Genomic DNA, 15,107 nt, shown 5'->3' with positions numbered 1-15,107 from the left:
CCGGAGTGTTCGCCAAGTGTTTGCGGCGTAGCCGGCAGGTGATTTTGCATGTCCAGCGGTCGTTCCGGCGGGTCGAGCCGGTGGTTCCGGCGTGTCTGGCAGGTGGTTCCGGTCTGTCCGGCAGGTGGTTCTGTGGTGTCCGGCACTAGGTTCAGTCTGAGAGGCTGTGCCGGCATGCCCCTCACGTGATTCCGGCTTGTCCCCGAAGTGGTGCTGGTGTAGCGGGCAGGTGATTTTGGCGTGTCCGGCAGGTGGTTCAGGCGAGTTGAGCAGGTGGTTGCGACGTGCTCGGCAGGTGCTTCCGGCGTCTCCGGCACGTGTTTCTGGCACATCTGACTGGTGGTTCCGGGAGGCCCAAAAGTGGATTCCGGTCTGTTCGGTAGGTGGTTCCGGCGTGCACGGCATGTGGTTCTGGTACGTCTCAGAGGTGGTTGTGCATGCCCAACAGGTGATTCCGGACTGTCCGCCACGTGCTTCTGGCACGTCTGAGAGGTGGTTCCAACATGCCCGGCAGGTCATTTCGGAGAGTCGTCCAAGTGGTTCTGGCGTAGCCCGCAGGTGATTTTGGCGTGTCCGGCAGGTGGTTCCGCCGTGCTCGGCAGGTGGTTCAGGCATGGCCTTCACGTGGTTCCAGTCTGTCCAGGACGTGTTTCCAGCTTCTCCGGCAGGTGGTTCTGGTACGTCTGAGAGGTGGTTCCGCCATGGCTGGCAGGTGATCCCGGACTGTCCCCCAGGTGGTTCTGGCATAGCCAGCAGTTGATATTGGCCTGTCCGGCAGGTGGTTCCAGCGAGTCGAACAGGTGGCTCCGGCGCTCTTGGCAGGTGGTTCCGGTCTGTCCGGTAGGTGTTTCCGCGTGTCCGGCACGTGCTTCCGGCACGTCTGAGAGGTGGTTCCGGCATGCGCGGCAGGTGATTCCGTAGTGTCCGCCAGGAGGTTCTGGCATACCCGGCAGGTGATTTTTGCGTGTCCGGCAGGTGTTTCTGGCGAGTGGAGCAGGTGGCTCCGGCATGCTCGGCAGGTGCTTCCGGCGTCTCCGGCACTTGGTTCTGGTGTGTCTGAGAGCTGGTTCCGGCATGTCCGGCAGATGATTCCGGAGTGTCCGCCAAGTGGTTCTGGCATACCCAGCAGGTGATTTTGGCGTGTCAGGGAGGTGGTACCTGTGAGTCGAGCAGGTGGTTCCGGCGTGCTCAGCAGGTGGTTCAGGCGGTTCTGGCAGGTGGTATCCGTCTGTTCGGGGTGTGGTTCCAGCATCTCATGAACACGTTTCTGGCACGTCTGAGATGTGGTTCCAGCCGGCCCGACAGGTGTTTCCGCAGTGTCCGCCAAGCGGTTCTGGCGTAGTTGGCAGGTGATTTTGGCATGACTGGCAGGTGGTTCCAGCAAGCCTGGCAGGTGATTCCAAAGTGTTCACCAACTGGTTGTGGCGTAGCCGGCAGGTGATTTTTGCGTGATCGGCAGGTGGTTCTGGCGAGTCGAGCAGGTGGTTCCGGCGTGCTCGGCTGGTGCTTCCGGGGTCATTGGCACGGGGTTCTGGCATGTCTGAGAGGTGGTTCCTGCATGCCCGGCAAGTGATTCCGGAGTGTTCGCCAAGTGGTTCTGGCATAGTCGGCAGGTGATTTTGGCATGTCCGGCAGGTGGTTCAGGCGAGTTGAGCAGGTGTTTCCAACGTGCTTGGCAGGTGCTTCCGGCGTCTCCGGCACGTGTTTCTGGCACATCTGACAGGTGGTTCCAGCATGCCCGAAAGGTGATTCCGGTCTGTCCGGTAGGTGGTTCCAGGCTGCACGGCATGTGGTTCTGGTACGTCTCAGAGGTGGTTGCGCACGCGCAACAGGTGATTCCGGACTGTCCGCCACATGCTTCTGGCACGTCTGAGAGGTGGTTCCGGCATGCCCGGCAGGTCATCCCAGAGAGTCCTCCAAGTGGTTCTGGCATAACACGCAGGTGATTTTGGCGTGTCTGGCAGGTTGTTCCGTTGTGCTTGGCAGGTGGTTCAGGCTTGGCCGGCAGGTGGTTCCAGACTGTCCAGGACGTGTTTCCAGCTTCTCCGGCAGGTGGTTCTGGTACGTCTGAGAGGTGGTTCCGCCATGGCTGGCAGGTGATTCCGGACCGTCCCCCAGGTGGTTCTGGCATAGCCAGCAGTTGATATTGGCCTGTCCGGCAGGTGGTTCCAGCGAGTCGAACAGGTGGCTCCGGCGTGCTCGGCAGGTGGTTCCGGTCTGTCCGGTAGGTGATTCCGGCGTGTCCGGCACGTGCTTCCGGCACGTCTGAGAGGTGGTTCCGGCATGCGCGACAGGTGATTTCGGAGTGTCCGCCAGGTGGTTCTGGCGTACCCGGCAGGTGATTTTGGCGTGTCCGGCAGGTGTTTCTGGCGAGTCGAGCAGGTGGCTCCGGCATGCTCGGCAGGTGCTTCCGGCGTCTCCGGCACGTGGTTCTGGTGTGTCTGAGAGCTGGTTCCGGCATGTCCGGCAGATGATTCCGGAGTGTCCGCCAAGTGGTTCTGGCATACCCGGCTGGTGATTTGGGCATGTCAGGTAGGTGGTTCCGGCGAGTCGAGCAGGTGGCTCCGGCATGCTCGGCAGGTTGTTCAGACGGGTCTGGCAGGTGTTTTCCGTCTGTTCGGGGTGTGGTTCCAGCATCTCATGCACATGGTTCTGGCACGTCTGAGATGTGGTTCCGGCCGGCCCGACAGGTGTTTCCACAGTGTCCGCCAAGTGGTACTGGCGTAGTTGTCAGGTGATTTTGGCATGACCGGCAGGTGGTTCCAGCAAGCCCGGCAGGTGATTCCGAAGTGTTCCCCAACTGGTTGTGGCGTAGCCGGCAGGTGATTTTTGCGTGTCCGGCAGGTGGTTCTGGCGAGTCGAGCAGGTGGTTCCGGCGTGCTCGGCAGGTGCTTCCGGGGTCATTGGCACGTGGTTCTGGCATATCTGAGAGGTGGTTCCGGCATGCCCGGCAGGTGATTCCGGAGTGTTCGCCAAGTGTTTCCGGCATAGCCGGCAGGTGAGTTTGCATGTCCAGCGGTCGTTCCGGCGGGTCGAGCCGGTGGTTCCGGCATGTCCGGAAGGTGGTTCCGGTCTGTCCAGCAGGTGGTTCTGTGGTGTCCGGCACGAGGTTCAGTCTGAGAGGCTGTGCCGGCATGCCCCTCACGTGATTCCGGCTTGTCCCCGAAGTGGTGCTGGTGTAGCGGGCAGGTGATTTTGGCGTGTCCGGCAGGTGGTTCAGGCGAGTTGAGCAGGTGGTTGCGACGTGCTCGGCAGGTGCTTCCGGCGTCTCCGGCACGGGTTTCTGGCACATCTGACTGGTGGTTCCGGCATGCCCAAAAGTTGATTCCGGTCTGTCCGGTAGGTGGTTCCGGCGTGCACGGCACGTGGTTCTGGTACGTCTCAGAGGTGGTTGCGTATGCCCAACAGGTGATTCCGGACTGTCCGCCACGTGCTTCTGGCACGTCTGAGAGGTGGTTCCAACATGCCCGGCATGTCATTTCGGAGAGTCGTCCAAGTGGTTCTGGCGTAGCCCGCAGGTGATTTTGGCGTGTCCGGCAGGTGGTTCCGCCGTGCTCGGCAGGTGGTTCAGGCATGGCCGTCACGTGGTTCCAGTCTGTCCAGGACGTGTTTCCAGCTTCTCCGGCAGGTGGGTCTGGTACGTCTGAGAGGTGGTTCCGCCATGGCTGGCAGGTGATCCCGGACTGTCCCCCAGGTGGTTCTGGCATAGCCAGCAGTTGATATTGGCCTGTCCGGCAGGTGGTTCCAGCGAGTCGAACAGGTGGCTCCGGTGTTCTTGGCAGGTGGTTCCGGTCTGTCCGGTAGGTGATTCCGGCGTGTCTGGCACGTGCTTCCGGCAGGCGTGGCAGGATATTCCGTAGTGTCCGCCAGGTGGTTCTGGCATACCCGGCAGGTGATTTTGGCGTGTCCGGCAGGTGTTTCTGGCGAGTCGAGCAGGTGGCTCCGGCGTGCTCGGCAGGTTGTTCAGACGGGTCTGGCAGGTGTTTTCCGTCTGTTCGGGGTGTGGTTCCAGCATCTCATGCACATGGTTCTGGCACGTCTGAGATGTGGTTCCGGCCGGCCCGACAGGTGTTTCCACAGTGTCCGCCAAGTTGTACTGGCGTAGTTGTCAGGTGATTTTGGCATGACCGGCAGGTGGTTCCAGCAAGCCTGGCAGGTGATTCCAAAGTGTTCACCAACTGGTTGTGGCGTAGCCGGCAGGTGATTTTTGCGTGATCGGCAGGTGGTTCTGGCGAGTCGAGCAGGTGGTTCCGGCGTGCTCGGCTGGTGCTTCCGGGGTCATTGGCACGGGGTTCTGGCATGTCTGAGAGGTGGTTCCTGCATGCCCGGCAAGTGATTCCGGAGTGTTCGCCAAGTGGTTCTGGCATACTCGGCAGGTGCTTTTGGCATGTCCGGCAGGAGGTTCAGGCGAGTTGAGCAGGTGGTTCCAACGTGCTTTGCAGGTGCTTCCGGCATCTCCGGCACGTGTTTCTGGCACATCTGACAGGTGGTTCCGGCATGCCCGAAAGGTGATTCCGGTCTGTCCGGTAGGTGGGTCCAGCCTGCACGGCATGTGGTTCTGGTACGTCTCAGAGATGGTTGCGCATGCCCAACAGGTGATTCCGGACTGTCCGCCACATGGTTCTGGCACGTCTGAGAGGTGGTTCCGTCATGCCCGGCAGGTCATCCCAGAGAGTCCTCCAAGTGGTTCTGGAATAACACGCAGGTGATTTTGGCATGTCTGGCAGGTTGTTCCGTTGTGCTTGGCAGGTGGTTCAGGCTTGGCCGGCAGGTGGTTCCAGACTGTCCAGGACGTGTTTCCAGCTTCACCGGCAGGTGGTTCTGGTACGTCTGAGAGGTGGTTCCGCCATGGCTGGCAGGTGATTCCGGACCGTCCCCGAGGTGGTTCTGGCATAGCCAGCAGTTGATATTGGCCTGTCCGGCAGGTGGTTCCAGCGAGTCGAACAGGTGGCTCCGGCGTGCTCGACAGGTGGTTCCGGTCTGTCCGGTAGGTGATTCCGGCGTGTCCGGCACGTGCTCCTGGCACGTCTGAGAGGTGGTTCCGGCATGCGCGACAGGTGATTTCGGAGTGTCCGCCAGGTGGTTCTGGCGTACCCGGCAGGTGATTTTGGCGTGTCCGGCAGGTGTTTCTGGCGAGTCGAGCAGGTGGCTCCGGCATGCTCGCCAGGTGCTTCCGGCGTCTCCGGCACGTGGTTCTGGTGTGTCTGAGAGCTGGTTCCGGCATGTCCGGCAGATGATTCCGGAGTGTCCGCCAAGTGGTTCTGGCATACCCGGCTGGTGATTTGGGCATGTCAGTTAGGTGGTTCCGGCGAGTCGAGCAGGTGGCTCCGGCGTGCTCGGCAGGTTGTTCAGACGGGTCTGGCAGGTGTTTTCCGTCTGTTCGGGGTGTGGTTCCAGCATCTCATGCACATGGTTGTGGCACGTCTGAGATGTGGTTCCGGCCGGCCCTACAGGTGTTTCCACAGTGTCCGCCAAGTGGTACTGGCGTAGTTGGCAGGTGATTTTGGCATGACCGGCAGGTGGTTCCAGCAAGCCCGGCAGGTGATTCCGAAGTGTTCCCCAACTGGTTGTGGCGTAGCCGGCAGGTGATTTTTGCGTGTCCGGCAGGTGGTTCTGGCGAGTCGAGCAGGTGGTTCCGGCGTGCTCGGCAGGTGCTTCCGGGGTCATTGGCACGAGGTTCTGGCATATCTGAGAGGTGGTTCCGGCATGCCCGGCAGGTGATTCTGGAGTGTTCGCCAAGTGTTTCCAGGGTAGCCGGCAGGTGAGTTTGCATGTCCAGCGGTCGTTCCGGCGGGTCGAGCCGGTGGGTCCGGCGTGTCCGGCAGGTGGTTCCGGTCTGTCCGGCAGGTGGTTCTGTGGTGTCCGGCACGAGGTTCAGTCTGAGAGGCTGTGCCGGCATGCCCCTCACGTGATTCCGGCTTGTCCCCGAAGTGGTGCTGGTGTAGCGGGCAGGTGATTTTGGCGTGTCCGGCAGGTGGTTCAGGCGAGTTGAGCAGGTGGTTGCGACGTGCTCGGCAGGTGCTTCCGGCGTCTCCGGCACGTGTTTCTGGCACATCTGACTGGTGGTTCCGGCATGCCCAAAAGTTGATTCCGGTCTGTCCGGTAGGTGGTTCCGGCGTGCACGGCACGTGGTTCTGGTACGTCTCAGAGGTGGTTGCGTATGCCCAACAGGTGATTCCGGACTGTCCGCCACGTGCTTCTGGCACGTCTGAGAGGTGGTTCCAACATGCCCGGCATGTCATTTCGGAGAGTCGTCCAAGTGGTTCTGGCGTAGCCCGCAGGTGATTTTGGCGTGTCCGGCAGGTGGTTCCGCCGTGCTCGGCAGGTGGTTCAGGCATGGCCGTCACGTGGTTCCAGTCTGTCCAGGACGTGTTTCCAGCTTCTCCGGCAGGTGGGTCTGGTACGTCTGAGAGGTGGTTCCGCCAAGGCTGGCAGGTGATCCCGGACCGTCCCCGAGGTGGTTCTGGCATAGCCAGCAGTTGATATTGGCCTGTCCGGCAGGTGGTTCCAGCGAGTCGAACAGGTGGCTCCGGCGTTCTTGGCAGGTGGTTCCGGTCTGTCCGGTAGGTGTTTCCGGCGTGTCTGGCACGTGCTTCCGGCATGCGCGGCAGGTGATTCCGTAGTGTCCGCCAGGTGGTTCTGGCATACCCGGCAGGTGATTTTGGCGTGGCCGGCAGGTGTTTCTGGCGAGTCGAGCAGGTGGCTCCGGCATGCTCGGCAGGTGCTTCCGGCGTCTCCGGCACTTGGTTCTGGTGTGTCTGAGAGCTGGTTCCGGCATGTCCGGCAGATGATTCCGGAGTGTCCGCCAAGTGGTTCTGGCATACCCAGCAGGTGATTTTGGCGTGTCAGGGAGGTGGTACCGGTGAGTCGAGCAGGTGGTTCCGGCGTGCTCGGCAGGTGGTTCAGGCGGTTCTGGCAGGTGGTATCCGTCTGTTCGGGGTGTGGTTCCAGCATCTCATGAACACGTTTCTGGCACGTCTGAGATGTGGTTCCAGCCGGCCCGACAGGTGTTTCCGCAGTGTCCGCCAAGCGGTTCTGGCGTAGTTGGCAGGTGATTTTGGCATGACTGGCAGGTGGTTCCAGCAAGCCTGGCAGGCGATTCCAAAGTGTTCACCAACTGGTTGTGGCGTAGCCGGCAGGTGATTTTTGCGTGATCGGCAGGTGGTTCTGGCGAGTCGAGCAGGTGGTTCCGGCGTGCTCGGCTGGTGCTTCCGGGGTCATTGGCACGGGGTTCTGGCATGTCTGAGAGGTGGTTCCTGCATGCCCGGCAAGTGATTCCGGAGTGTTCGCCAAGTGGTTCTGGCATAGTCGGCAGGTGATTTTGGCATGTCCGGCAGGTGGTTCAGGCGAGTTGAGCAGGTGTTTCCAACGTGCTTGGCAGGTGCTTCCGGCGTCTCCGGCACGTGTTTCTGGCACATCTGACAGGTGGTTCCAGCATGCCCGAAAGGTGATTCCGGTCTGTCCGGTAGGTGGTTCCAGGCTGCACGGCATGTGGTTCTGGTACGTCTCAGAGGTGGTTGCGCACGCGCAACAGGTGATTCCGGACTGTCCGCCACATGGTTCTGGCACGTCTGAGAGGTGGTTCCGGCATGCCCGGCAGGTCATCCCAGAGAGTCCTCCAAGTGGTTCTGGCATAACACGCAGGTGATTTTGGCGTGTCTGGCAGGTTGTTCCGTTGTGCTTGGCAGGTGGTTCAGGCTTGGCCGGCAGGTGGTTCCAGACTGTCCAGGACGTGTTTCCAGCTTCTCCGGCAGGTGGTTCTGGTACGTCTGAGAGGTGGTTCCGCCATGGCTGGCAGGTGATTCCGGACCGTCCCCCAGGTGGTTCTGGCATAGCCAGCAGTTGATATTGGCCTGTCCGGCACGTGGTTCCAGCGAGTCGAACAGGTGGCTCCGGCGTGCTCGGCAGGTGGTTCCGGTCTGTCCGGTAGGTGATTCCGGCGTGTCCGGCACGTGCTTCCGGCACGTCTGAGAGGTGGTTCCGGCATGCGCGACAGGTGATTTCGGAGTGTCCGCCAGGTGGTTCTGGCGTACCCGGCAGGTGATTTTGGCGTGTCCGGCAGGTGTTTCTGGCGAGTCGAGCAGGTGGCTCCGGCATGCTCGGCAGGTGCTTCCGGCGTCTCCGGCACGTGGTTCTGGTGTGTCTGAGAGCTGGTTCCGGCATGTCCGGCAGATGATTCCGGAGTGTCCGCCAAGTGGTTCTGGCATACCCGGCTGGTGATTTGGGCATGTCAGGTAGGTGGTTCCGGCGAGTCGAGCAGGTGGCTCCGGCATGCTCGGCAGGTTGTTCAGACGGGTCTGGCAGGTGTTTTCCGTCTGTTCGGGGTGTGGTTCCAGCATCTCATGCACATGGTTCTGGCACGTCTGAGATGTGGTTCCGGCCGGCCCGACAGGTGTTTCCACAGTGTCCGCCAAGTGGTACTGGCGTAGTTGTCAGGTGATTTTGGCATGACCGGCAGGTGGTTCCAGCAAGCCCGGCAGGTGATTCCGAAGTGTTCCCCAACTGGTTGTGGCGTAGCCGGCAGGTGATTTTTGCGTGTCCGGCAGGTGGTTCTGGCGAGTCGAGCAGGTGGTTCCGGCGTGCTCGGCAGGTGCTTCCGGGGTCATTGGCACGTGGTTCTGGCATATCTGAGAGGTGGTTCCGGCATGCCCGGCAGGTGATTCCGGAGTGTTCGCCAAGTGTTTCCGGCATAGCCGGCAGGTGAGTTTGCATGTCCAGCGGTCGTTCCGGCGGGTCGAGCCGGTGGTTCCGGCATGTCCGGAAGGTGGTTCCGGTCTGTCCAGCAGGTGGTTCTGTGGTGTCCGGCACGAGGTTCAGTCTGAGAGGCTGTGCCGGCATGCCCCTCACGTGATTCCGGCTTGTCCCCGAAGTGGTGCTGGTGTAGCGGGCAGGTGATTTTGGCGTGTCCGGCAGGTGGTTCAGGCGAGTTGAGCAGGTGGTTGCGACGTGCTCGGCAGGTGCTTCCGGCGTCTCCGGCACGGGTTTCTGGCACATCTGACTGGTGGTTCCGGCATGCCCGAAAGGTGATTCCGGTCTGTCCGGTAGGTGGTTCCGGCGTGCACGGCACGTGGTTCTGGTACGTCTCAGAGGTGGTTGCGTATGCCCAACAGGTGATTCCGGACTGTCCGCCACGTGCTTCTGGCACGTCTGAGAGGTGGTTCCAACATGCCCGGCATGTCATTTCGGAGAGTCGTCCAAGTGGTTCTGGCGTAGCCCGCAGGTGATTTTGGCGTGTCCGGCAGGTTGTTCCGCCGTGCTCGGCAGGTGGTTCAGGCATGGCCGTCACGTGGTTCCAGTCTGTCCAGGACGTGTTTCCAGCTTCTCCGGCAGGTGGGTCTGGTACGTCTGAGAGGTGGTTCCGCCATGGCTGGCAGGTGATCCCGGACTGTCCCCCAGGTGGTTCTGGCATAGCCAGCAGTTGATATTGGCCTGTCCGGCAGGTGGTTCCAGCGAGTTGAACAGGTGGCTCCGGTGTTCTTGGCAGGTGGTTCCGGTCTGTCCGGTAGGTGATTCCGGCGTGCCTGGCACGTGCTTCCGGCATGCGCGGCAGGATATTCCGTAGTGTCCGCCAGGTGGTTCTGGCATACCCGGCAGGTGATTTTGGCGTGTCCGGCAGGTGTTTCTGGCGAGTCGAGCAGGTGGCTCCGGCGTGCTCGGCAGGTTGTTCAGACGGGTCTGGCAGGTGTTTTCCGTCTGTTCGGGGTGTGGTTCCAGCATCTCATGCACATGGTTCTGGCACGTCTGAGATGTGGTTCCGGCCGGCCCGACAGGTGTTTCCACAGTGTCCGCCAAGTTGTACTGGCGTAGTTGTCAGGTGATTTTGGCATGACCGGCAGGTGGTTCCAGCAAGCCTGGCAGGTGATTCCAAAGTGTTCACCAACTGGTTGTGGCGTAGCCGGCAGGTGATTTTTGCGTGATCGGCAGGTGGTTCTGGCGAGTCGAGCAGGTGGTTCCGGCGTGCTCGGCTGGTGCTTCCGGGGTCATTGGCACGGGGTTCTGGCATGTCTGAGAGGTGGTTCCTGCATGCCCGGCAAGTGATTCCGGAGTGTTCGCCAAGTGGTTCTGGCATACTCGGCAGGTGCTTTTGGCATGTCCGGCAGGAGGTTCAGGCGAGTTGAGCAGGTGGTTCCAACGTGCTTGGCAGGTGCTTCCGGCATCTCCGGCACGTGTTTCTGGCACATCTGACAGGTGGTTCCGGCATGCCCGAAAGGTGATTCCGGTCTGTCCGGTAGGTGGGTCCAGCCTGCACGGCATGTGGTTCTGGTACGTCTCAGAGATGGTTGCGCATGCCCAACAGGTGATTCCGGACTGTCCGCCACATGGTTCTGGCACGTCTGAGAGGTGGTTCCGTCATGCCCGGCAGGTCATCCCAGAGAGTCCTCCAAGTGGTTCTGGCATAACACGCAGGTGATTTTGGCATGTCTGGCAGGTTGTTCCGTTGTGCTTGGCAGGTGGTTCAGGCTTGGCCGGCAGGTGGTTCCAGACTGTCCAGGACGTGTTTCCAGCTTCACCGGCAGGTGGTTCTGGTACGTCTGAGAGGTGGTTCCGCCATGGCTGGCAGGTGATTCCGGACCGTCCCCGAGGTGGTTCTGGCATAGCCAGCAGTTGATATTGGCCTGTCCAGCAGGTGGTTCCAGCGAGTCGAACAGGTGGCTCCGGCGTGCTCGACAGGTGGTTCCGGTCTGTCCGGTAGGTGATTCCGGCGTGTCCGGCACGTGCTTCCGGCACGTCTGAGAGGTGGTTCCGGCATGCGCGACAGGTGATTTCGGAGTGTCCGCCAGGTGGTTCTGGCGTACCCGGCAGGTGATTTTGGCGTGTCCGGCAGGTGTTTCTGGCGAGTCGAGCAGGTCGCTCCGGCATGCTCGCCAGGTGCTTCCGGCGTCTCCGGCACGTGGTTCTGGTGTGTCTGAGAGCTGGTTCTGGCATGTCCGGCAGATGATTCCGGAGTGTCCGCCAAGTGGTTCTGGCATACCCGGCGGCTGATTTGGGCATGTCAGGTAGGTGGTTCCGGCGAGTCGAGCAGGTGGCTCCGGCGTGCTCGGCAGGTTGTTCAGACGGGTCTGGCAGGTGTTTTCCGTCTGTTCGGGGTGTGGTTCCAGCATCTCATGCACATGGTTGTGGCACGTCTGAGATGTGGTTCCGGCCGGCCCTACAGGTGTTTCCACAGTGTCCGCCAAGTGGTACTGGCGTAGTTGGCAGGTGATTTTGGCATGACCGGCAGGTGGTTCCAGCAAGCCCGGCAGGTGATTCCGAAGTGTTCCCCAACTCGTTGTGGCGTAGCCGGCAGGTGATTTTTGCGTGTCCGGCAGGTGGTTCTGGCGAGTCGAGCAGGTGGTTCCGGCGTGCTCGGCAGGTGCTTCCGGGGTCATTGGCACGTGGTTCTGGCATATCTGAGAGGTGGTTCCGGCATGGCCGGCAGGTGATTCTGGAGTGTTCGCCAAGTGTTTCCAGGGTAGCCGGCAGGTGAGTTTGCATGTCCAGCGGTCGTTCCGGCGGGTCGAGCCGGTGGTTCCGGCGTGTCCGGCAGGTGGTTCCGGTCTGTCCGGCAGGTGGTTCTGTGGTGTCCGGCACGAGGTTCAGTCTGAGAGGCTGTGCCGGCATGCCCCTCACGTGATTCCGGCTTGTCCCCGAAGTGGTGCTGGTGTAGCGGGCAGGTGATTTTGGCGTGTCCGGCAGGTGGTTCAGGCGAGTTGAGCAGGTGGTTGCGACGTGCTCGGCAGGTGCTTCCGGCGTCTCCGGCACGGGTTTCTGGCACATCTGACTGGTGGTTCCGGCATGCCCAAAAGTTGATTCCGGTCTGTCCGTTAGGTGGTTCCGGCGTGCACGGCACGTGGTTCTGGTACGTGTCAGAGGTGGTTGCGTATGCCCAACAGGTGATTCCGGACAGTCCGCCACGTGCTTCTGGCACGTCTGAGAGGTGGTTCCAACATGCCCGGCATGTCATTTCGGAGAGTCGTCCAAGTGGTTCTGGCATAGCCCGCAGGTGATTTTGGCGTGTGCGGCAGGTGGTTCCGCCGTGCTCGGCAGGTGGTTCAGGCATGGCCGTCACGTGGTTCCAGTCTGTCCAGGACGTGTTTCCAGCTTCTCCGGCAGGTGGTTCTGGTACGTCTGAGAGGTGGTTCCGCCATGGCTGGCAGGTGATCCCGGACCGTCCCCCAGGTGGTTCTGCCATAGCCAGCAGTTGATATTGGCCTGTCCGGCAGGTGGTTCCAGCGAGTTGAACAGGTGGCTCCGGCGTTCTTGGCAGGTGGTTCCGGTCTGTCCGGTAGGTGTTTCCGGCGTGTCTGGCACGTGCTTCCGGCATTCGCGGCAGGTGATTCCGTAGTGTCCGCCAGGTGGTTCTGGCATACCCGGCAGGTGATTTTGGCGTGGCCGGCAGGTGTTTCTGGCGAGTCGAGCAGGTGGCTCCGGCATGCTCGGCAGGTGCTTCCGGCGTCTCCGGCACTTGGTTCTGGTGTGTCTGAGAGCTGGTTCCGGCATGTCCGGCATATGATTCCGGAGTGTCCGCCAAGTGGTTCTGGCATACCCAGCAGGTGATTTTGGCGTGTCAGGGAGGTGGTACCGGTGAGTCGAGCAGGTGGTTCCGGCGTGCTCAGCAGGTGGTTCAGGCGGTTCTGGCAGGTGGTATCCGTCTGTTCGGGGTGTGGTTCCAGCATCTCATGAACACGTTTCTGGCACGTCTGAGATGTGGTTCCAGCCGGCCCGACAGGTGTTTCCGCAGTGTCCGCCAAGCGGTTCTGGCGTAGTTGGCAGGTGATTTTGGCATGACTGGCAGGTGGTTCCAGCAAGCCTGGCAGGTGATTCCAAAGTGTTCACCAACTGGTTGTGGCGTAGCCGGCAGGTGATTTTTGCGTGATCGGCAGGTGGTTCTGGCGAGTCGAGCAGGTGGTTCCGGCGTGCTCGGCTGGTGCTTCCGGGGTCATTGGCACGGGGTTCTGGCATGTCTGAGAGGTGGTTCCTGCATGCCCGGCAAGTGATTCCGGAGTGTTCGCCAAGTGGTTCTGGCAAAGTCGGCAGGTGATTTTGGCATGTCCGGCAGGTGGTTCAGGCGAGTTGAGCAGGTGGTTCCAACGTGCTTGGCAGGTGCTTCCGGAGTCTCCGGCACGTGTTTCTGGCACATCTGACAGGTGGTTCCGGCATGCCCGAAAGGTGATTCCGGTCTGTCCGGCAGGTGGTTCCAGCCTGCACGGCATGTGGTTCTGCTACGTCTCAGAGGTGGTTGCGCATGCCCAACAGGTGATTCCGGACTGTCCGCCACATGGTTCTGGCACGTCTGAGAGGTGGTTCCGTCATGCCCGGCAGGTCATCCCAGAGAGTCCTCCAAGTGGTTCGGGCATAACACGCAGGTGATTTTGGCGTGTCTGGCAGGTTCCGTTGTGCTTGGCAGGTGGTTCAGGCTTGGCCGGCAGGTGGTTCCAGACTGTCCAGGACGTGTTTCCAGCTTCTCCGGCAGGTGGTTCTGGTACGTCTGAGAGGTGGTTCCGCCATGGCTGGCAGGTGATTCCGGACCGTCCCCCAGGTGGTTCTGGCATAGCCAGCAGTTGATATTGGCCTGTCCGGCAGGTGGTTCCAGCGAGTCGAACAGGTGGCTCCGGCGTGCTCGGCAGGTGGTTCCGGTCTGTCCGGTAGGTGATTCCGGCGTGTCCGGCACGTGCTTCCGGCACGTCTGAGAGGTGGTTCCGGCATGCGCGACAGGTGATTTCGGAGTGTCCGCCAGGTGGTTCTGGCGTACCCGGCAGGTGATTTTGGCGTGTCCGGCAGGTGTTTCTGGCGAGTCGAGCAGGTGGCTCCGGCATGCTCGGCAGGTGCTTCCGGCGTCTCCGGCACGTGGTTCTGGTGTGTCTGAGAGCTGGTTCCGGCATGTCCGGCAGATGATTCCGGAGTGTCCGCCAAGTGGTTCTGGCATACCCGGCTGGTGATTTGGGCATGTCAGGTAGGTGGTTCCGGCGAGTCGAGCAGGTGGCTCCGGCGTGCTCGGCAGGTTGTTCAGACGGGTCTGGCAGGTGTTTTCCGTCTGTTCGGGGTGTGGTTCCAGCATCTCATGCACATGGTTGTGGCACGTCTGAGATGTGGTTCCGGCCGGCCCTACAGGTGTTTCCACAGTGTCCGCCAAGTGGTACTGGCGTAGTTGGCAGGTGATTTTGGCATGACCGGCAGGTGGTTCCAGCAAGCCCGGCAGGTGATTCCGAAGTGTTCCCCAACTGGTTGTGGCGTAGCCGGCAGGTGATTTTTGCGTGTCCGGCAGGTGGTTCTGGCGAGTCGAGCAGGTGGTTCCGGCGTGCTCGGCATGTGCTTCCGGGGTCATTGGCACGTGGTTCTGGCATATCTGAGAGGTGGTTCCGGCATGCCCGGCAGGTGATTCTGGAGTGTTCGCCAAGTGTTTCCAGGGTAGCCGGCAGGTGAGTTTGCATGTCCAGCGGTCGTTCCGGCGGGTCGAGCCGGTGGTTCCGGCGTGTCCGGCAGGTGGTTCCGGTCTGTCCGGCAGGTGGTTCTGTGGTGTCCGGCACGAGGTTCAGTCTGAGAGGCTGTGCCGGCATGCCCCTCACGTGATTCTGGCTTGTCCCCGAAGTGGTGCTGGTGTAGAGGGCAGGTGATTTTGGCGTGTCCGGCAGGTGGTTCAGGCGAGTTGAGCAGGTGGTTGCGACGTGCTCGGCAGGTGCTTCCGGCGTCTCCGGCACGTGTTTCTGGCACATCTGACTGGTGGTTCCGGCATGCCCAAAAGTTGATTCCGGTCTGTCCGGTAGGTGGTTCCGGCGTGCACGGCACGTGGTTCTGGTACGTCTCAGAGGTGGTTGCGTATGCCCAACAGGTGATTCCGGACTGTCCGCCACGTGCTTCTGGCACGTCTGAGAGGTGGTTCCAACATGCCCGGCAGGTCATTTCGGAGAGTCGTCCAAGTGGTTCTGGCGTAGCCCGCACGTGATTTTGGCGTGTCCGGCAGGTGGTTCCGCCGTGCTCGGCAGGTGGTTCAGGCATGGCCGTCACGTGGTTCCAGTCTGTCCAGGACGTGTTTCCAGCTTCTCCGGCAGGTGGTTCTGGTACGTCTGAGAGGTGGCTCCGCCATGGCTGGCAGGTGATCCCGGACCGTCCCCCAGGTGGTTCTGGCA

This window comes from Equus caballus, chromosome 23 (assembly GCF_041296265.1).
Source record: "Equus caballus isolate H_3958 breed thoroughbred chromosome 23, TB-T2T, whole genome shotgun sequence".
Classification (NCBI taxonomy): Eukaryota; Metazoa; Chordata; class Mammalia; order Perissodactyla; family Equidae; genus Equus; species Equus caballus.
The sequence above is the reverse complement of the archived record's forward strand: the minus strand, read 5'-3'. Positions refer to the sequence as shown.